The following is a 22,056-nucleotide window of genomic DNA, read 5'->3' as shown; positions in this document are numbered from 1 at the left end:
ATTTAAAGCATGATTTTCTGACTGTTATGTTGAAAACGTGGGTGTTCAGAAAGGAATGTACACAATTGTGAACAAAAAGTGCACTGTGAGATTTTCTGCTGCCAAGCAAAATCAAGAAATTGAAAAACTCTGATTTTTATACCAAACACCGTGTAACAGCTGTCAGCATGAGGGGCTCGTTGGTCTAGGGGTTTGATTCTCGCTTTGGGTGCGAGAGGTCCCGGGTTCAAATCAAGGATGAGCCCATATGCAGTGCTGTTAATGAATGGGGATCCCTTAGTTTGTGTGGTAGGCTTTCCCAACCTATCTGCTGGTGAATAGTATCTTATACCACGATAACTAGTGACCAAGATGGAGATAAGCAAAGACAACATTCTATGACAATCGATGCTGTGATACATACTAGTCTAGCTTGTGCTCATTTAACCTCTGCCTGTCACTCCTTCCCTACTGAATGACACAAATGGCATGATTTTCAACTTCACTCTTTTTGCTTTTGTTTCACGTCAATCTCTCTTTACATTTGCAAGTGCATTGTCGTAGTGATTTCAGCAGACAGATACATATTGGCAGAATTTAGCAGACCCACCTTCGGCAATCAATTGTGATCTTCAATGGACATTGACCGTAAAAGAGCAATCTGCTCGATTCTTTGCAAAACCCAACACCTCAAAGATTAAGCTCAAACATAGTGTCCACACATGCAGAAGGACCTTGCGCAGATGAGGCAAGTAACTTCTGGAGGTGATTGCAATCTTCAGTGGACATTGATTGTAAATGAGTAATCTGGCAAAACATTTGCAAAACCCGACAGGAAAACGATGAAAGGGAAATCTCTTATCCTGACGTGTAAAATGCATTCTGCAAACTGATGGGGATCTTCAATACACATCGACAGTAAAAGAGCAATCTTCTCAAACATTTGTAAAAGTCGATAAGAAAATGATCTATGGACATTGAGCGTAGAACAGCAATGTTCCTCATGGCACTTCAGCTTTACTAGATGTAACATTCATGTGCTTCTTGCATGACCAAGACTATGGAAAACAGCATATCCAAACCCATCAAAGATAAAAGGAACTGTGCGTTCCTGGTGTCATTTAAAGCATGATTTTCTGACTGTTATGTTGAAAACGTGGGTGTTCAGAAAGGAATGTACACAACTGTGAACAAAAAGTGCACGGTGAGATTTTCTGCTGCCAAGCAAAATCATGAAATTGAAAAACTCTGATTTCTATCCCACACACCGTGTAACAGCTGACAGCATGAGGGGCTCGTTGGTCTAGGGGTATGATTCTCGCTTTGGGTGCGAGAGGTCCCGGGTTCAAATCCCGGACGAGCCCATGTGCAGTGCGGTTAATGAATGGGGATCCCTTAGTTTGTGTGGTAGGCCTTCCCAACCTATCTGCTGGTGAATAGTATCTTATAACTAGTGACCAAGATGGAGATAAGCAAAGACAACATTCTATGACAATCGATGCTGTGATACATACTAGTCTAGCTTGTGCTCATTTAACCTCTGCCTGTCACTCCTTCACTACTGAATGACACAAATGGCATGATTTTCAACTTCACTCTTTTTGCTTTTGTTTCACGTCAATTTCTCTTTACATTTGCAAGTGCATTGTCGTAGTGATTTCAGGAGACAGATACATATTGGCAGAATTTAGCAGACCCACCTTCGGCAATCGATTGTGATCTTCAATGGACATTGACCGTAAAAGAGCAATCTGCTCGATTCTTTGCAAAACCCAACACCTCAAAGATTAAGCTCAAACATAGTGTCCACACATGCAGAAGGACCTTGTGCAGATGAGGCAAGTAAGTTCTGGAGGTGATTGCAATCTTCAATGGACATTGATTGTAAATGAGTAATCTCGCAAAACATTTGTAAAACCCGACAGGAAAACGATGAAAGAGAAAACTCTTATCCTGACGTGTAAAATGCATTCTGCAAAATGATGGGGATCTTCAATACACATCGACAGTAAAAGAGCAATCTTCTCAAACGTTTGTAAAAGTCGATAAGAAAATGATCTATGGACATTGAGCATAGAACAGCAATGTTCCTCATGGCACTTCAGCTTTATTAGATGTAACATTCATGTGCTTCTTGCATGACCAAGACTATGGAAAACAGCATATCCAAACCCATCAAAGATAAAAGGAACTGTGCGTTCCTGGTGTCATTTAAAGCATGATTTTCTGACTGTTATGTTGAAAACGTGGGTGTTCAGAAAGGAATGTACACAACTGTGAACAAAAAGTGCACGGTGAGATTTTCTGCTGCCAAGCAAAATCATGAAATTGAAAAACTCTGATTTTTATCCCACACACCGTGTAACAGCTGACAGCATGAGGGGCTCGTTGGTCTAGGGGTATGATTCTCGCTTCGGGTGCGAGAGGTCCCGCGTTCAAATCCCGGACGAGCCCATATGCAGTGCGGTTAATGAATGGGGATCCCTTAGTTTGTGTGGTAGGCTTTCCCAACCTATCTGCTGGTGAATAGTATCTTATACCACAATAACTAGTGACCAAGATGTAGATAAGGAAAGACAACATTCTATGACAATCGATACTGTGATACATACTAGTCTAGCTTGTGCTCATTTAACCTCTGCCTGTCACTCCTTCACTACTGAATGACACAAATGGCATGATTTTCAACTTCACTCTTTTTGCTTTTGTTTCACGTCAATTTCTCTTTACATTTGCAAGTGCATTGTCGTAGTGATTTCAGCAGACAGATACATATTGGCAGAATTTAGCAGACCCACCTTCGGCAATCGATTGTGATCTTCAATGGACATTGACCGTAAAAGAGCAATCTGCTCGATTCTTTGCAAAACCCAACACCTCAAAGATTAAGCTCAAACATAGTGTCCACACATGCAGAAGGACCTTGTGCAGATGAGGCAAGTAACTTCTGGAGGTGATTGCAATCTTCAATGGACATTGATTGTAAATGAATAATCTCGCAAAACATTTGCAAAACCCGACAGGAAAACGATGAAAGAGAAAACTCTTATCCTGACGTGTAAAATGCATTCTGCAAACTGATGGGGATCTTCAATACACATCGACAGTAAAAGAGCAATCTTCTCAAACATTTGTAAAAGTCGATAAGAAAATGATCTATGGACATTGAGCGTAGAACAGCAATGTTCCTCATGGCACTTCAGCTTTATTTGATGTAACATTCATGTGCTTCTTGTATGACCAAGACTATGGAAAACAGCATATCCAAACCCATCAAAGATAAAAGGAACTGTGCGTTCCTGGTGTCATTTAAAGCATGATTTTCTGACTGTTATGTTGAAAACGTGGATGTTCAGAAAGGAATGTACACAACTGTGAACAAAAAGTGCACGGTGAGATTTTGTGCTGCCAAGCAAAATCATGAAATTGAAAAACTCTGATTTCTATCCCACACACCGTGTAACAACTGACAGCATGAGGGGCTCGTTGGTCTAGGGGTATGATTCTCGCTTTGGGTGCGAGAGGTCCCGGGTTCAAATCCCGGACGAGCCCATATGCAGTGCAGTTAATGAATGGGGATCCCTTAGTTTGGGTTGTAGGCTTTCCCAACCTATCTGCTGGTGAATAGTATCTTATACCACGATAACTAGTGACCAAGATGGAGATAAGCAAAGACAACATTCTATGACAATCGATGCTGTGATACATACTAGTCTAGCTTGTGCTCATTTAACCTCTGCCTGTCACTCCTTCCCTACTGAATGACACAAATGGCATGATTTTCAACTTCACTCTTTTTGCTTTTGTTTCACGTCAATTTCTCTTTACATTTGCAAGTGCATTGTCGTAGTGATTTCAGCAGACAGATACATATTGGCAGAATTTAGCAGACCCACCTTCGGCAATCGATTGTGATCTTCAATGGACATTGACCGTAAAAGAGCAATCTGCTCGATTCTTTGCAAAACCCAACACCTCAAAGATTAAGCTCAAACATAGTGTCCACACATGCAGAAGGACCTTGTGCAGATGAGGCAAGTAACTTCTGGAGGTGATTGCAATCTTCAATGGATATTGATTGAAAATGAGTAATCTCGCAAAACATTTGCAAAACCCGACAGGAAAACGATGAAAGAGAAAACTCTTATCCTGACGTGTAAAATGCATTCTGCAAACTGATGGGGATCTTCAATACACATCGACAGTAAAACAGCAATCTTCTCAAACATTTGTAAAAGTCGATAAGAAAATGATCTATGGACATTGAGCGTAGAACAGCAATGTTCCTCATGGCACTTCAGCTTTACTAGATGTAACATTCATGTGCTTCTTGCATGACCAAGACTATGGAAAACAGCATATCCAAACCCATCAAAGATAAAAGGAACTGTGCGTTCCTGGTGTCATTTAAAGCATGATTTTCTGACTGTTATGTTGAAAACGTGGGTGTTCAGAAAGGAATGTACACAACTGTGAACAAAAAGTGCACGGTGAGATTTTGTGCTGCCAAGCAAAATCATGAAATTGAAAAACTCTGATTTTTATCCCACACACCGTGTAACAGCTGTCAGCATGAGGGGCTCGTTGGTTTAGGTGTATGATTCTCGCTTCGGGTGCGAGAGGTCCCGGGTTCAAATCCCGGACGAGCCCATATGCAGTGCGGTTAATGAATGGGGATCCCTTAGTTTGTGTGGTAGGCTTTCCCAACCTATCTGCTGGTGAATAGTATCTTATACCACAATAACTAGTGACGAAGATAAGCAAAGACAACATTCTATGACAATCGATGCTGTGATACATACTAGTCTAGCTTGTGCTCATTTAACCTCTGCCTGTCACTCCTTCCCTACTGAATGACACAAATGGCATGATTTTCAACTTCACTCGTTTTGCTTTTGTTTCACGTCAATTTCTCTTTACATTTGCAAGTGCATTGTCGTAGTGATTTCAGCAGACAGATACATATTGGCAGAATTTAGCAGACCCACCTTCGGCAATCGATTGTGATCTTCAATGGACATTGACCGTAAAAGAGCAATCTGCTCGATTCTTTGCAAAACCCAACACCTCAAAGATTAAGCTCAAACATAGTGTCCACACATGCAGAAGGACCTTGTGCAGATGAGGCAAGTATCTTCTGGAGGTGATTGCAATCTTCAATGGACATTGATTGTAAATGAGTAATCTCGCAAAACATTTGCAAAACCCGACAGGAAAACGATGAAAGAGAAAACTCTTATCCTGACGTGTAAAATGCATTCTGCAAACTGATGGGGATCTTCAATACACATCGACAGTAAAAGAGCAATCTTCTCAAACATTTGTAAAAGTCGATAAGAAAATGATCTATGGACATTGAGCGTAGAACAGCAATGTTCCTCATGGCACTTCAGCTTTACTAGATGTAACATTCATGTGCTTCTGGCATGACCAAGACTTTGGAAAACAGCATATCCAAACCCATCAAAGATAAAAGGAACTGTGCGTTCCTGGTGTCATTTAAAGCATGATTTTCTGACTGTTATGTTGAAAACGTGGGTGTTCAGAAAGGAATGTACACAACTGTGAACAAAAAGTGCACGGTGAGATTATCTGCTGCCAAGCAAAATCATGAAATTGAAAAACTCTGATTTTTATACCACACACCGTGTAACAGCTGTCAGCATGAGGGGCTCGTTGGTCTAGGGGTATGATTCTCGCTTTGGGTGCGAGAGGTCCCGGGTTCAAATCCCGGACGAGCCCATATGCAGTGCGGTTAATGAATGGGGATCCCTTAGTTTGTGTGGTAGGCTTTCCCAACCTATCTGCTGGTGAATAGTATCTTATACCACGATAACTAGTGACCAAGATGAAGATAAGTAAAGACAACATTCTATGACAATCGATGCTGTGATACATACTAGTCTAGCTTGTGCTCATTTAACCTCTGCCTGTCAGTCCTTCCCTACTGAATGACACTAATGGCATGATTTTCAACTTCACTCGTTTTGCTTTTGTTTCACGTCAATTTCTCTTTACATTTGCAAGTGCATTGTCGTAGTGATTTCAGCAGACAGATACATATTGGCAGAATTTAGCAGACCCACCTTCGGCAATCGATTGTGATCTTCAATGGACATTGACCGTAAAAGAGCAATCTGCTCGATTCTTTGCAAAACCCAACACCTCAAAGATTAAGCTCAAACATAGTGTTCACACATGCAGAAGGACCTTGTGCAGATGGGGCAAGTAAGTTCTGGAGGTGATTGCAATCTTCAATGGACATTGATTGTAAATGAGTAATCTCGCAAAACATTTGCAAAACCCGACAGGAAAACGATGAAAGAGAAAACTCTTATCCTGACGTGTAAAATGCATTCTGCAAAATGATGGGGATCTTCAATACACATCGACAGTAAAAGAGCAATCTTCTCAAACGTTTGTAAAAGTCGATAAGAAAATGATCTATGGACATTGAGCGTAGAACAGCAATGTTCCTCATGGCACTTCAGCTTTATTAGATGTAACATTCATGTGCTTCTTGCATGACCAAGACTATGGAAAACAGCATATCCAAACCCATCAAAGATAAAAGGAACTGTGCGTTCCTGGTGTCATTTAAAGCATGATTTTCTGACTGTTATGTTGAAAACGTGGGTGTTCAGAAAGGAATGTACACAACTGTGAACAAAAAGTGCACGGTGAGATTTTCTGCTGTCAAGCAAAATCATGAAATTGAAAAACTCTGATTTTTGTCCCACACACCGTGTAACAGCTGACAGCATGAGGGGCTCGTTGGTCTAGGGGTATGATTCTCGCTTCGGGTGCGAGAGGTCCCGCGTTCAAATCCCGGACGAGCCCATATGCAGTGCGGTTAATGAATGGGGATCCCTTAGTTTGTGTGGTAGGCCTTCCCAACCTATCTGCTGGTGAATAGTATCTTATACCACGATAACTAGTGACCAAGATGGAGATAAGCAAAGACAACATTCTATGACAATCGATGCTGTGATACATACTAGTCTAGCTTGTGCTCATTTAACCTCTGCCTGTCACTCCTTCCCTACTGAATGACACAAATGGCATGATTTTCAACTTCACTCTTTTTGCTTTTGTTTCACGTCAATTTCTCTTTACATTTGCAAGTGCATAGTCGTAGTGATTTCAGCAGACAGATACATATTGGCAGAATTTAGCAGACCCACCTTCGGCAATCGATTGTGATCTTCAATGGACATTGACCGTAAAAGAGCAATCTGCTCGATTCTTTGCAAAACCCAACACCTCAAAGATTAAGCTCAAACATAGTGTCCACACATGCAGAAGGACCTTGTGCAGATGAGGCAAGTAACTTCTGGAGATGATTGCAATCTTCAATGGACATTGATTGAAAATGAGTAATCTCGCAAAACATTTGCAAAACCCGACAGGAAAACGATGAAAGAGAAAACTCTTATCCTGACGTGTAAAATGCGTTCTGCAAACTGATGGGGATCTTCAATACACATCGACAGTAAAAGAGCAATCTTCTCAAACATTTGTAAAAGTCGATAAGAAAATGATCTATGGACATTGAGCGTAGAACAGCAATGTTCGTCATGGCACTTCAGCTTTACTAGATGTAACATTCATGTGCTTCTTGCATGACCAAGACTATGGAAAACAGCATATCCAAACCCATCAAAGATAAAAGGAACTGTGCGTTCCTGGTGTCATTTAAAGCATGATTTTCTGACTGTTATGTTGAAAACGTGGGTGTTCAGAAAGGAATGTACACAACTGTGAACAAAAAGTGCACTGTGAGATTTTCTGCTGCCAAGCAAAATCATGAAATTGAAAAACTCTGATTTCAATCCCACACAACGTGTAACAGCTGACAGCATGAGGGGCTCGTTGGTCTAGGGGTATGATTCTCGCTTTGGGTGCGAGAGGTCCCGGGTTCAAATCCCGGACGAGCCCATGTGCAGTGCGGTTAATGAATGGGGATCCCTTAGTTTGTGTGGTAGGCCTTCCCAACCTATCTGCTGGTGAATAGTATCTTATACCACGATAACTAGTGACCAAGATGGAGATAAGCAAAGACAACATTCTATGACAATCGATGCTGTGATACATACTAGTCTAGCTTGTGCTCATTTAACCTCTGCCTGTCACTCCTTCCCTACTGAATGACACAAATGGCATGATTTTCAACTTCACTCTTTTTGCTTTTGTTTCACGTCAATCTCTGTTTACATTTGCAAGTGCATTGTCGTAGTGATTTCAGCAGACAGATACATATTGGCAGAATTTAGCAGACCCACCTTCGGCAATCGTTTGTGATCTTCAATGGACATTGACCGTAAAAGAGCAATCTGCTCGATTCTTTGCAAAACCCAACACCTCAAAGATTAAGCTCAAACATAGTGTCGACACATGCAGAAGGACCTTGTGCAGATGAGGCAAGTAACTTCTGGAGGTGATTGCAATCTTCAATGGACATTGATTGTAAATGAGTAATCTCGCAAAACATTTGCAAAACCCGACAGGAAAACGATGAAAGAGAAAACTCTTATCCTGACGTGTAAAATGCATTCTGCAAACTGATGGGGATCTTCAATACACATCGACAGTAAAAGAGCAATCTTCTCAAACATTTGTAAAAGTCGATAAGAAAATGATCTATGGACATTGAGCGTAGAACAGCAATGTTCCTCATGGCACTTCAGCTTTACTAGATGTAACATTCATGTGCTTCTGGCATGACCAAGACTATGGAAAACAGCATATCCAAACCCATCAAAGATAAAAGGAACTGTGCGTTCCGGGTGTCATTTAAAGCATGATTTTCTGACTGTTATGTTGAAAACGTGGGTGTTCAGAAAGGAATGTACACAACTGTGAACAAAAAGTGCACGGTGAGATTTTCTGCTGCCAAGCAAAATCATGAAATTGAAAAACTCTGATTTTAATACCACACACCGTGTAACAGCTGTCAGCATGAGGGGCTCGTTGGTTTAGGGGTATGATTCTCGCTTTGGGTGCGAGAGGTCCCGGGTTCAAATCCCGGACGAGCCCATATGCAGTGCGGTTAATGAATGGGGATCCCTTAGTTTGTGTGGTAGGCTTTCCCAACCTATCTGCTGGTGAATAGTATCTTATACCACGATAACTAGTGACGAAGATAAGCAAAGACAACATTCTATGACAATCGATGCTGTGATACATACTAGTCATGCTTGTGCTCATTTAACCTCTGCCTGTCACTCCTTCCCTACTGAATGACACAAATGGCATTTTTTTCAACTTCACTCGTTTTGCTTTTGTTTCACGTCAATTTCTCTTTACATTTGCAAGTGCATTGTCGTAGTGATTTCAGCAGACAGATACATATTGGCAGAATTTAGCAGACCCACCTTCGGCAATCGATTGTGATCTTCAATGGACATTGACCGTAAAAGAGCAATCTGCTCGATTCTTTGCAAAACCCAACACCTCAAAGATTAAGCTCAAACATAGTGTCCACACATGCAGAAGGACCTTGTGCAGATGAGGCAAGTAACTTCTGGAGGTGATTGCAATCTTCAATGGACATTGATTGTAAATGAGTAATCTCGCAAAACATTTGCAAAACCCGACAGGAAAACGATGAAAGAGAAAACTCTTATTCTGACGTGTAAAATGCATTCTGCAAACTGATGGGGATCTTCAATACACATCGACAGTAAAAGAGCAATCTTCTCAAACATTTGTAAAAGTCGATAAGAAAATGATCTATGGACATTGAGCGTAGAACAGCAATGTTCCTCATGGCACTTCAGCTTTATTAGATGTAACATTCATGTGCTTCTTGCATGACCAAGACTATGGAAAACAGCATATCCAAACCCATCAAAGATAAAAGGAACTGTGCGTTCCTGGTGTCATTTAAAGCATGATTTTCTGACTGTTATGTTGAAAACGTGGATGTTCAGAAAGGAATGTACACAACTGTGAACAAAAAGTGCACGGTGAGATTTTGTGCTGCCAAGCAAAATCATGAAATTGAAAAACTCTGATTTTTATCCCACACACCGTGTAGCAGCTGACAGCATGAGGGGCTCGTTGGTCTAGGGGTATGATTCTCGCTACGGGTGCGAGAGGTCCCGGGTTCAAATCCCGGACGAGCCCATATGCAGTGCGGTTAATGAATGGGGATCCCTTAGTTTGTGTGGTAGGCTTTCCCAACCTATCTGCTGGTGAATAGTATCTTATACCACGATAACTAGTGACGAAGATAAGCAAAGACAACATTCTATGACAATCGATGCTGTGATACATACTAGTCATGCTTGTGCTCATTTAACCTCTGCCTGTCACTCCTTCCCTACTGAATGACACAAATGGCATTTTTTTCAACTTCACTCGTTTTGCTTTTGTTTCACGTCAATTTCTCTTTACATTTGCAAGTGCATTGTTGTAGTGATTTCAGCAGACAGATACATATTGGCAGAATTTAGCAGACCCACCTTCGGCAATCGATTGTGATCTTCAATGGACATTGACCGTAAAAGAGCAATCTGCTCGATTCTTTGCAAAACCCAACACCTCAAAGATTAAGCTCAAACATAGTGTCCACACATGCAGAAGGACCTTGTGCAGATGAGGCAAGTAACTTCTGGAGGTGATTGCAATCTTCAATGGACATTGATTGTAAATGAGTAATCTCGCAAAACATTTGCAAAACCCGACAGGAAAACGATGAAAGGGAAAACTCTTATCCTGACGTGTAAAATGCATTCTGCAAACTGATGGGGATCTTCAATACACATCGACAGTAAAAGAGCAATCTTCTCAAACATTTGTAAAAGTCGATAAGAAAATGATCTATGGACATTGAGCGTAGAACAGCAATGTTCCTCATGGCACTTCAGCTTTACTAGATGTAACATTCATGTGCTTCTTGCATGACCAAGACTATGGAAAACAGCATATCCAAACCCATCAAAGATAAAAGGAACTGTGCGTTCCTGGTGTCATTTAAAGCATGATTTTCTGACTGTTATGTTGAAAACGTGGGTGTTCAGAAAGGAATGTACACAACTGTGAACAAAAAGTGCACGGTGAGATTTTGTGCTACCAAGCAAAATCATGAAATTGAAAAACTCTGATTTTTATCCCACACACTGTGTAACAGCTGACAGCATGAGGGGCTCGTTGGTCTAGGGGTATGATTCTCGCTTTGGGTGCGAGAGGTCCTGGGTTCAAATCCCGGATGAGCCCATGTGCAGTGCGGTGAATGAATGGGGATCTCTTAGTTTGTGTGGTAGGCCCTCTGAACCTATCTGCTGGTGAATAGTATCTTATACCACGATAACTAGTGACCAAGATGGAGATAAGCAAAGACAACATTCTATGACAATCGATGCTGTGATACATACTAGTCTAGCTTGTGCTCATTTAACCTCTGCCTGTCACTCCTTCCCTACTGAATGACACAAATGGCATGATTTTCAACTTCACTCTTTTTGCTTTTGTTTCACGTCAATTTCTCTTTACATTTGCAAGTGCATTGTCGTAGTGATTTCAGCAGACAGATACATATTGGCAGAATTTAGCAGACCCACCTTCGGCAATCGATTGTGATCTTCAATGGACATTGACCGTAAAACAGCAATCTGCTCGATTCTTTGCAAAACCCAACACCTCAAAGATTAAGCTCAAACATAGTGTCCACACATGCAGAAGGACCTTGTGCAGATGAGGCAAGTAACTTCTGGAGGTGATTGCAATCTTCAATGGACATTGATTGTAAATGAGTAATCTCGCAAAACATTTGCAAAACCCAACAGGAAAACGATGAAAGGGAAAACTCTTATCCTGACGTGTAAAATGCATTCTGCAAACTGATGAGGATCTTCAATACACATCGACAGTAAAAGAGCAATCTTCTCAAACATTTGTAAAAGTCGATAAGAAAATGATCTATGGACATTGAGCGTAGAACAGCAATGTTCCTCATGGCACTTCAGCTTTACTAGATGTAACATTCATGTGCTTCTTGCATGACCAAGACTATGGAAAACAGCATATCCAAACCCATCAAAGATAAAAGGAACTGTGCGTTCCTGGTGTCATTTAAAGCATGATTTTCTGACTGTTATGTTGAAAATGTGGGTGTTCAGAAAGGAATGTACACAACTGTGAACAAAAAGTGCACGGTGAGATTTTCTGCTGCCAAGCAAAATCATGAAATTGAAAAACTCTGATTTTTATCCCACACACCGTGTAACAGCTGACAGCATGAGGGGCTCGTTGGTCTAGGGGTATGATTCTCGCTTTGGGTGCGAGAGGTCCCGGGTTCAAATCCCGGACGAGCCCTTGTGCAGTGCGGTTAAAGAATGGGGATCCCTTAGTTTGTGTGGTAGGCTTTCCCAACCTATCTGCTGGTGAATAGTATCTTATACCACGATAACTAGTGACCAAGATGGAGATAAGCAAAGACAACATTCTATGACAATCGATGCTATGAGACATACTAGTGTAGCTTGTGCTCATTTAACCTCTGCCTGTCACTCCTTCCCTACTGAATGACACAAATGGCATGATTTTCAACTTCACGCTTTTTGCTTTTGTTTCACGTCAATTTCTCTTTACATTTGCAAGTGCATTGTCGTAGTGATTTCAGCAGACAGATACATATTGGCAGAATTTAGCAGACCCACCTTCGGCAATCGATTGTGATCTTCAATGGACATTGACCGTAAAAGAGCAATCTGCTCGATTCTTTGCAAAACCCAACACCTCAAAGATTAAGCTCAAACATAGTGTCCACACATGCAGAAGGACCTTGTGCAGATGAGGCAAGTAACTTCTGGAGGTGATTGCAATCTTCAATGGACATTGATTGTAAATGAGTAATCTCGCAAAACATTTGCAAAACCCAACAGGAAAACGATGAAAGGGAAAACTCTTATCCTGACGTGTAAAATGCATTCTGCAAACTGATGAGGATCTTCAATACACATCGACAGTAAAAGAGCAATCTTCTCAAACATTTGTAAAAGTCGATAAGAAAATGATCTATGGACATTGAGCGTAGAACAGCAATGTTCCTCATGGCACTTCAGCTTTACTAGATGTAACATTCATGTGCTTCTTGCATGACCAAGACTATGGAAAACAGCATATCCAAACCCATCAAAGATAAAAGGAACTGTGCGTTCCTGGTGTCATTTAAAGCATGATTTTCTGACTGTTATGTTGAAAATGTGGGTGTTCAGAAAGGAATGTACACAACTGTGAACAAAAAGTGCACGGTGAGATTTTCTGCTGCCAAGCAAAATCATGAAATTGAAAAACTCTGATTTTTATCCCACACACCGTGTAACAGCTGGCAGCATGAGGGGCTCGTTGGTCTAGGGGTATGATTCTCGCTTTGGGTGCGAGAGGTCCCGGGTTCAAATCCCGGACGAGCCCTTGTGCAGTGCGGTTAAAGAATGGGGATCCCTTAGTTTGTGTGGTAGGCTTTCCCAACCTATCTGCTGGTGAATAGTATCTTATACCACGATAACTAGTGACCAAGATGGAGATAAGCAAAGACAACATTCTATGACAATCGATGCTATGATACATACTAGTGTAGCTTGTGCTCATTTAACCTCTGCCTGTCACTCCTTCCCTACTGAATGACACAAATGGCATGATTTTCAACTTCACGCTTTTTGCTTTTGTTTCACGTCAATTTCTCTTTACATTTGCAAGTGCATTGTCGTAGTGATTTCAGCAGACAGATACATATTGGCAGAATTTAGCAGACCCACCTTCGGCAATCGATTGTGATCTTCAATGGACATTGACCGTAAAAGAGCAATCTGCTCGATTCTTTGCAAAACCCAACACCTCAAAGATTAAGCTCAAACATAGTGTCCACACATGCAGAAGGACCTTGTGCAGATGAGGCAAGTAACTTCTGGAGGTGATTGCAATCTTCAATGGACATTGATTGTAAATGAGTAATCTCGCAAAACATTTGCAAAACCCAACAGGAAAACGATGAAAGGGAAAACTCTTATCCTGACGTGTAAAATGCATTCTGCAAACTGATGAGGATCTTCAATACACATCGACAGTAAAAGAGCAATCTTCTCAAACATTTGTAAAAGTCGATAAGAAAATGATCTATGGACATTGAGCGTAGAACAGCAATGTTCCTCATGGCACTTCAGCTTTACTAGATGTAACATTCATGTGCTTCTTGCATGACCAAGACTATGGAAAACAGCATATCCAAACCCATCAAAGATAAAAGGAACTGTGCGTTCCTGGTGTCATTTAAAGCATGATTTTCTGACTGTTATGTTGAAAATGTGGGTGTTCAGAAAGGAATGTACACAACTGTGAACAAAAAGTGCACGGTGAGATTTTCTGCTGCCAAGCAAAATCATGAAATTGAAAAACTCTGATTTTTATCCCACACACCGTGTAACAGCTGGCAGCATGAGGGGCTCGTTGGTCTAGGGGTATGATTCTCGCTTTGGGTGCGAGAGGTCCCGGGTTCAAATCCCGGACGAGCCCTTGTGCAGTGCGGTTAAAGAATGGGGATCCCTTAGTTTGTGTGGTAGGCTTTCCCAACCTATCTGCTGGTGAATAGTATCTTATACCACGATAACTAGTGACCAAGATGGAGATAAGCAAAGACAACATTCTATGACAATCGATGCTATGATACATACTAGTGTAGCTTGTGCTCATTTAACCTCTGCCTGTCACTCCTTCCCTACTGAATGACACAAATGGCATGATTTTCAACTTCACGCTTTTTGCTTTTGTTTCACGTCAATTTCTCTTTACATTTGCAAGTGCATTGTCGTAGTGATTTCAGCAGACAGATACATATTGGCAGAATTTAGCAGACCCACCTTCGGCAATCGATTGTGATCTTCAATGGACATTGACCGTAAAAGAGCAATCTGCTCGATTCTTTGCAAAACCCAACACCTCAAAGATTAAGCTCAAACATAGTGTCCACACATGCAGAAGGACCTTGTGCAGATGAGGCAAGTAACTTCTGGAGGTGATTGCAATCTTCAATGGACATTGATTGTAAATGAGTAATCTCGCAAAACATTTGCAAAACCCAACAGGAAAACGATGAAAGGGAAAACTCTTATCCTGACGTGTAAAATGCATTCTGCAAACTGATGGGGATCTTCAATACACATCGACAGTAAAAGAGCAATCTTCTCAAACATTTGTAAAAGTCGATAAGAAAATGATCTATGGACATTGAGCGTAGAACAGCAATGTTCCTCATGGCACTTCAGCTTTACTAGATGTAACATTCATGTGCTTCTTGCATGACCAAGACTATGGAAAACAGCATATCCAAACCCATCAAAGATAAAAGGAACTGTGCGTTCCTGGTGTCATTTAAAGCATGATTTTCTGACTGTTATGTTGAAAACGTGGGTGTTCAGAAAGGAATGTACACAACTGTGAACAAAAAGTGCACGGTGAGATTTTCTGCTGCCAAGCAAAATCATGAAATTGAAAAACTCTGATTTTTATCCCACACACCGTGTAACAGCTGACAGCATGAGGGGCTCGTTGGTCTAGGGGTATGATTCTCGCTTTGGGTGCGAGAGGTCCCGGGTTCAAATCCCGGACGAGCCCATGTGCAGTGCGGTTAACGAATGGGGATCCCATAGTTTGTGTGGTAGGCTTTCCCAACCTATCTGCTGGTGAATAGTATCTTATACCACGATAACTAGTGACCAAGATGGAGATAAGCAAAGACAACATTCTATGACAATCGATGCTATGATACATACTAGTCTAGCTTGTGCTCATTTAACCTCTGCCTGTCACTCCTTCCCTACTGAATGACACAAATGGCATGATTTTCAACTTCACGCTTTTTGCTTTTGTTTCACGTCAATTTCTCTTTACATTTGCAAGTGCATTGTCGTAGTGATTTCAGCAGACAGATACATATTTGCAGAATTTAGCAGACCCACCTTCGGCAATCGATTGTGATCTTCAATGGACATTGACCGTAAAACAGCAATCTGCTCGATTCTTTGCAAAACCCAACACCTCAAAGATTAAGCTCAAACATAGTGTCCACACATGCAGAAGGACCTTGTGCAGATGAGGCAAGTAACTTCTGGAGGTGATTGCAATCTTCAATGGACATTGATTGTAAATGAGTAATCTCGCAAAACATTTGCAAAACCCAACAGGAAAACGATGAAAGGGAAAACTCTTATCCTGACGTGTAAAATGCATTCTGCAAACTGATGAGGATCTTCAATACACATCGACAGTAAAAGAGCAATCTTCTCAAACATTTGTAAAAGTCGATAAGAAAATGATCTATGGACATTGAGCGTAGAACAGCAATGTTCCTCATGGCACTTCAGCTTTACTAGATGTAACATTCATGTGCTTCTTGCATGACCAAGACTATGGAAAACAGCATATCCAAACCCATCAAAGATAAAAGGAACTGTGCGTTCCTGGTGTCATTTAAAGCATGATTTTCTGACTGTTATGTTGAAAATGTGGGTGTTCAGAAAGGAATGTACACAACTGTGAACAAAAAGTGCACGGTGAGATTTTCTGCTGCCAAGCAAAATCATGAAATTGAAAAACTCTGATTTTTATCCCACACACCGTGTAACAGCTGACAGCATGAGGGGCTCGTTGGTCTAGGGGTATGATTCTCGCTTTGGGTGCGAGAGGTCCCGGGTTCAAATCCCGGACGAGCCCTTGTGCAGTGCGGTTAAAGAATGGGGATCCCTTAGTTTGTGTGGTAGGCTTTCCCAACCTATCTGCTGGTGAATAGTATCTTATACCACGATAACTAGTGACCAAGATGGAGATAAGCAAAGACAACATTCTATGACAATCGATGCTATGATACATACTAGTGTAGCTTGTGCTCATTTAACCTCTGCCTGTCACTCCTTCCCTACTGAATGACACAAATGGCATGATTTTCAACTTCACGCTTTTTGCTTTTGTTTCACGTCAATTTCTCTTTACATTTGCAAGTGCATTGTCGTAGTGATTTCAGCAGACAGATACATATTGGCAGAATTTAGCAGACCCACCTTCGGCAATCGATTGTGATCTTCAATGGACATTGACCGTAAAAGAGCAATCTGCTCGATTCTTTGCAAAACCCAACACCTCAAAGATTAAGCTCAAACATAGTGTCCACACATGCAGAAGGACCTTGTGCAGATGAGGCAAGTAACTTCTGGAGGTGATTGCAATCTTCAATGGACATTGATTGTAAATGAGTAATCTCGCAAAACATTTGCAAAACCCAACAGGAAAACGATGAAAGGGAAAACTCTTATCCTGACGTGTAAAATGCATTCTGCAAACTGATGGGGATCTTCAATACACATCGACAGTAAAAGAGCAATCTTCTCAAACATTTGTAAAAGTCGATAAGAAAATGATCTATGGACATTGAGCGTAGAACAGCAATGTTCCTCATGGCACTTCAGCTTTACTAGATGTAACATTCATGTGCTTCTTGCATGACCAAGACTATGGAAAACAGCATATCCAAACCCATCAAAGATAAAAGGAACTGTGCGTTCCTGGTGTCATTTAAAGCATGATTTTCTGACTGTTATGTTGAAAACGTGGGTGTTCAGAAAGGAATGTACACAACTGTGAACAAAAAGTGCACGGTGAGATTTTCTGCTGCCAAGCAAAATCATGAAATTGAAAAACTCTGATTTTTATCCCACACACCGTGTAACAGCTGACAGCATGAGGGGCTCGTTGGTCTAGGGGTATGATTCTCGCTTTGGGTGCGAGAGGTCCCGGGTTCAAATCCCGGACGAGCCCATGTGCAGTGCGGTTAACGAATGGGGATCCCATAGTTTGTGTGGTAGGCTTTCCCAACCTATCTGCTGGTGAATAGTATCTTATACCACGATAACTAGTGACCAAGATGGAGATAAGCAAAGACAACATTCTATGACAATCGATGCTATGATACATACTAGTCTAGCTTGTGCTCATTTAACCTCTGCCTGTCACTCCTTCCCTACTGAATGACACAAATGGCATGATTTTCAACTTCACGCTTTTTGCTTTTGTTTCACGTCAATTTCTCTTTACATTTGCAAGTGCATTGTTGTAGTGATTTCAGCAGACAGATACATATTGGCAGAATTTAGCAGACCCACCTTCGGCAATCGATTGTGATCTTCAATGGACATTGACCGTAAAAGAGCAATCTGCTCGATTCTTTGCAAAACCCAACACCTCAAAGATTAAGCTCAAACATAGTGTCCACACATGCAGAAGGACCTTGTGCAGATGAGGCAAGTAACTTCTGGAGGTGATTGCAATCTTCAATGGACATTGATTGTAAATGAGTAATCTCGCGAAACATTTGCAAAACCCGACAGGAAAACGATGAAAGGGAAAACTCTTATCCTGACGTGTAAAATGCATTCTGCAAACTGATGGGGATCTTCAATACACATCGACAGTAAAAGAGCAATCTTCTCAAACATTTGTAAAAGTCGATAAGAAAATGATCTATGGACATTGAGCGTAGAACAGCAATGTTCCTCATGGCACTTCAGCTTTACTAGATGTAACATTCATGTGCTTCTTGCATGACCAAGACTATGGAAAACAGCATATCCAAACCCATCAAAGATAAAAGGAACTGTGCGTTCCTGGTGTCATTTAAAGCATGATTTTCTGACTGTTATGTTGAAAACGTGGGTGTTCAGAAAGGAATGTACACAACTGTGAACAAAAAGTGCACGGTGAGATTTTCTGCTGCCAAGCAAAATCATGAAATTGAAAAACTCTGATTTCTATCCCACACACCGTGTAACAGCTGACAGCATGAGGGGCTCGTTGGTCTAGGGGTGTGATTCTCGCTTCGGGTGCGAGAGGTCCCGGGTTCAAATCCCGGACGAGCCCATATGCAGTGCGGTTAATGAATGGGGATCCCTTAGTTTGTGTGGTAGGCTTTCCCAACCTATCTGCTGGTGAATAGTATCTTATACCACGATAACTAGTGACCAAGATGGAGATAAGCAAAGACAACATTCTATGACAATCGATGCTGTGATACATACTAGTCTAGCTTGTGCTCATTTAACCTCTGCCTGTCACTGCTTCCCTACTGAATGACACAAATGGCATGATTTTCAACTTCACTCTTTTTGCTTTTGTTTCACGTCAATTTCTCTTTACATTTGCAAGTGCATTGTCGTAGTGATTTCAGCAGACAGATACATATTGGCAGAATTTAGCAGACCCACCTTCGGCAATCGATTGTGATCTTCAATGGACATTGACCGTAAAAGAGCAATCTGCTCGATTCTTTGCAAAACCCAACACCTCAAAGATTAAGCTCAAACATAGTGTCCACACATGCAGAAGGACCTTGTGCAGATGAGGCAAGTAACTTCTGGAGGTGATTGCAATCTTCAATGGACAATGATTGTAAATGAGTAATCTCGCAAAACATTTGCAAAACCCGACAGGAAAACGATGAAAGGGAAAACTCTTATCCTGACGTGTAAAATGCATTCTGCACACTGATGGGGATCTTCAATACACATCGACAGTAAAAGAGCAATCTTCTCAAACATTTGTAAAAGTCGATAAGAAAATGATCTATGGACATTGAGCGTAGAACAGCAATGTTCCTCATGGCACTTCAGCTTTACTAGATGTAACATTCATGTGCTTCTTGCATGACCAAGACTATGGAAAACAGCATATCCAAACCCATCAAAGATAAAAGGAACTGTGCGTTCCTGGTGTCATTTAAAGCATGATTTTCTGACTGTTATGTTGAAAACGTGGGTGTTCAGAAAGGAATGTACACAACTGTGAACAAAAAGTGCACGGTGAGATTTTCTGCTGCCAAGCAAAATCATGAAATTGAAAAACTCTGATTTTTATCCCACACACCGTGTAACAGCTGACAGCATGAGGGGCTCGTTGGTCTAGGGGTATGATTCTCACTTCGGGTGCGAGAGGTCCCGGGTTCAAATCCCGGACGAGCCCATGTGCAGTGCGGTTAATGAATGGGTATCCCTTAGTTTGTGTGGTAGGTCATCCCAACCTGTCTGCTGGTGAATAGTATCTTATACCACGATAACTAGTGACCAAGATGGAGATAAGCAAAGACAACATTCTATGACAATCAATGCTGTGATACATACTAGTCTAGCTTGTGCTCATTTAACCAATGCCTGTCACTCCTTCCCTACTGAATGACACAAATGGCATGATTTTTCAACTTCACTCTTTTTGCTTTTGTTTCACGTCAATTTCTCTTTACATTTGCAAGTGCATTGTCGTAGTGATTTCAGCAGACAGATACATATTGGCAGAATTTAGCAGACCCACCTTCGGCAATCGATTGTGATCTTCAATGGACATTGACCGTAAAAGAGCAATCTGCTCGATTCTTTGCAAAACCCAACACCTCAAAGATTAAGCTCAAACATAGTGTCCACACATGCAGAAGGACCTTGCGCAGATGAGGCAAGTAACTTCTGGAGGTGATTGCAATCTTCAGTGGACATTGATTGTAAATGAGTAATCTCGCAAAACATTTGCAAAACCCGACAGGAAAACGATGAAAGGGAAAACTCTTATCCTGACGTGTAAAATGCATTCTGCAAACTGATGGGGATCTTCAATACACATCGACAGTAAAAGAGCAATCTTCTCAAACATTTGTAAAAGTCGATAAGAAAATGATCTATGGACATTGAGCGTAGAACAGCAATGTTCCTCATGGCACTTCAGCTTTACTAGATGTAACATTCATGTGCTTCTTGCATGACCAAGACTATGGAAAACAGCATATCCAAACCCATCAAAGATAAAAGGAACTGTGCGTTCCTGGTGTCATTTAAAGCATGATTTTCTGACTGTTATGTTGAAAACGTGGGTGTTCAGAAAGGAATGTACACAACTGTGAACAAAAAGTGCACGGTGAGATTTTGTGCTACCAAGCAAAATCATGAAATTGAAAAACTCTGATTTTTATCCCACACACCGTGTAACAGCTGACAGCATGAGGGGCTCGTTGGTCTAGGGGTATGATTCTCGCTTTGGGTGCGAGAGGTCCCGGGTTCAAATCCCGGACGAGCCCATGTGCAGTGCGTTTAATGAATGGGGATCTCTTAGTTTGTGTGGTAGGCCTTCCCAACCTATCTGCTGGTGAATAGTATCTTATACCACGATAACTAGTGACCAAGATGGAGATAAACAAAGACAACATTCTATGACAATCGATGCTGTGATACATACTAGTCTATCTTGTGCTCATTTAACCTCTGCCTGTCACTCCTTCCCTACTGAATGACACAAATGGCATGATTTTCAACTTCACTCTTTTTGCTTTTGTTTCACGTCAATCTCTGTTTACATTTGCAAGTGCATTGTCGTAGTGATTTCAGCAGACAGATACATATTGGCAGAATTTAGCAGACCCACCTTCGGCAATCGATTGTGATCTTCAATGGACATTGACCGTAAAAGAGCAATCTGCTCGATTCTTTGCAAAACCCAACACCTCAAAGATTAAGCTCAAACATAGTGTCCACACATGCAGAAGGACCTTGCGCAGATGAGGCAAGTAACTTCTGGAGGTGATTGCAATCTTCAATGGACATTGATTGTAAATGAGTAATCTCGCAAAACATTTGCAAAACCCGACAGGAAAACGATGAAAGAGAAAACTCTTATCCTGACGTGTAAAATGCATTCTGCAAACTGATGGGGATCTTCAATATACATCGACAGTAAAAGAGCAATCTTCTCAAACATTTGTAAAAGTCGATAAGAAAATGATCTATGGACATTGAGCGTAGAACAGCAATGTTCCTCATGGCACTTCAGCTTTACTAGATGTAACATTCATGTGCTTCTTGCATGACCAAGACTATGGAAAACAGCATATCCAAACCCATCAAAGATAAAAGGAACTGTGCGTTCCTGGTGTCATTTAAAGCATGATTTTCTGACTGTTATGTTGAAAACGTGGGTGTTCAGAAAGGAATGTACACAACTGTGAACAAAAAGTGCACGGTGAGATTTTCTGCTGCCAAGCAAAATCATGAAATT

General features: G+C 41.3%; 19 non-coding genes across 19 annotated transcripts; all 19 read left to right on the top strand.

Annotated features, from left to right (window-relative positions):
- The first annotated feature begins 1,271 nt into the window (after positions 1 to 1,271).
- On the top strand, positions 1,272 to 1,343 carry trnap-ugg (transfer RNA proline (anticodon UGG)). The gene has a single exon. It is a non-coding gene; the product is annotated as a tRNA-Pro (tRNA).
- Positions 1,344 to 2,361: 1,018 nt separating this feature from the next.
- On the top strand, positions 2,362 to 2,433 carry trnap-cgg (transfer RNA proline (anticodon CGG)). Its single transcript has one exon. It is a non-coding gene; the product is annotated as a tRNA-Pro (tRNA).
- Positions 2,434 to 3,459: 1,026 nt separating this feature from the next.
- On the top strand, positions 3,460 to 3,531 carry trnap-ugg (transfer RNA proline (anticodon UGG)). The gene has a single exon. It is a non-coding gene; the product is annotated as a tRNA-Pro (tRNA).
- Positions 3,532 to 4,557: 1,026 nt separating this feature from the next.
- Positions 4,558 to 4,629, top strand: trnap-cgg (transfer RNA proline (anticodon CGG)). The gene has a single exon. It is a non-coding gene; the product is annotated as a tRNA-Pro (tRNA).
- A 1,020-nt stretch (positions 4,630 to 5,649) lies between these two features.
- On the top strand, positions 5,650 to 5,721 carry trnap-ugg (transfer RNA proline (anticodon UGG)). The gene has a single exon. It is a non-coding gene; the product is annotated as a tRNA-Pro (tRNA).
- Positions 5,722 to 6,747: 1,026 nt separating this feature from the next.
- trnap-cgg (transfer RNA proline (anticodon CGG)) lies at positions 6,748 to 6,819 on the top strand. The gene has a single exon. It is a non-coding gene; the product is annotated as a tRNA-Pro (tRNA).
- A 1,026-nt stretch (positions 6,820 to 7,845) lies between these two features.
- trnap-ugg (transfer RNA proline (anticodon UGG)) lies at positions 7,846 to 7,917 on the top strand. The gene has a single exon. It is a non-coding gene; the product is annotated as a tRNA-Pro (tRNA).
- A 1,026-nt stretch (positions 7,918 to 8,943) lies between these two features.
- trnap-ugg (transfer RNA proline (anticodon UGG)) lies at positions 8,944 to 9,015 on the top strand. Its single transcript has one exon. It is a non-coding gene; the product is annotated as a tRNA-Pro (tRNA).
- Positions 9,016 to 10,035: 1,020 nt separating this feature from the next.
- trnap-cgg (transfer RNA proline (anticodon CGG)) lies at positions 10,036 to 10,107 on the top strand. Its single transcript has one exon. It is a non-coding gene; the product is annotated as a tRNA-Pro (tRNA).
- Positions 10,108 to 11,127: 1,020 nt separating this feature from the next.
- trnap-ugg (transfer RNA proline (anticodon UGG)) lies at positions 11,128 to 11,199 on the top strand. Its single transcript has one exon. It is a non-coding gene; the product is annotated as a tRNA-Pro (tRNA).
- A 1,026-nt stretch (positions 11,200 to 12,225) lies between these two features.
- On the top strand, positions 12,226 to 12,297 carry trnap-ugg (transfer RNA proline (anticodon UGG)). The gene has a single exon. It is a non-coding gene; the product is annotated as a tRNA-Pro (tRNA).
- Positions 12,298 to 13,323: 1,026 nt separating this feature from the next.
- On the top strand, positions 13,324 to 13,395 carry trnap-ugg (transfer RNA proline (anticodon UGG)). The gene has a single exon. It is a non-coding gene; the product is annotated as a tRNA-Pro (tRNA).
- A 1,026-nt stretch (positions 13,396 to 14,421) lies between these two features.
- trnap-ugg (transfer RNA proline (anticodon UGG)) lies at positions 14,422 to 14,493 on the top strand. Its single transcript has one exon. It is a non-coding gene; the product is annotated as a tRNA-Pro (tRNA).
- Positions 14,494 to 15,519: 1,026 nt separating this feature from the next.
- trnap-ugg (transfer RNA proline (anticodon UGG)) lies at positions 15,520 to 15,591 on the top strand. Its single transcript has one exon. It is a non-coding gene; the product is annotated as a tRNA-Pro (tRNA).
- Positions 15,592 to 16,617: 1,026 nt separating this feature from the next.
- On the top strand, positions 16,618 to 16,689 carry trnap-ugg (transfer RNA proline (anticodon UGG)). Its single transcript has one exon. It is a non-coding gene; the product is annotated as a tRNA-Pro (tRNA).
- A 1,026-nt stretch (positions 16,690 to 17,715) lies between these two features.
- trnap-ugg (transfer RNA proline (anticodon UGG)) lies at positions 17,716 to 17,787 on the top strand. The gene has a single exon. It is a non-coding gene; the product is annotated as a tRNA-Pro (tRNA).
- Positions 17,788 to 18,813: 1,026 nt separating this feature from the next.
- On the top strand, positions 18,814 to 18,885 carry trnap-cgg (transfer RNA proline (anticodon CGG)). The gene has a single exon. It is a non-coding gene; the product is annotated as a tRNA-Pro (tRNA).
- A 1,026-nt stretch (positions 18,886 to 19,911) lies between these two features.
- Positions 19,912 to 19,983, top strand: trnap-cgg (transfer RNA proline (anticodon CGG)). The gene has a single exon. It is a non-coding gene; the product is annotated as a tRNA-Pro (tRNA).
- A 1,027-nt stretch (positions 19,984 to 21,010) lies between these two features.
- On the top strand, positions 21,011 to 21,082 carry trnap-ugg (transfer RNA proline (anticodon UGG)). The gene has a single exon. It is a non-coding gene; the product is annotated as a tRNA-Pro (tRNA).
- The last annotated feature ends 974 nt before the right edge of the window (positions 21,083 to 22,056 follow it).

Source organism: Paramormyrops kingsleyae, chromosome 6 (assembly GCF_048594095.1).
Source record: "Paramormyrops kingsleyae isolate MSU_618 chromosome 6, PKINGS_0.4, whole genome shotgun sequence".
Classification (NCBI taxonomy): Eukaryota; Metazoa; Chordata; class Actinopteri; order Osteoglossiformes; family Mormyridae; genus Paramormyrops; species Paramormyrops kingsleyae.
This window is presented reverse-complemented; position numbering and strand designations above follow the sequence as displayed.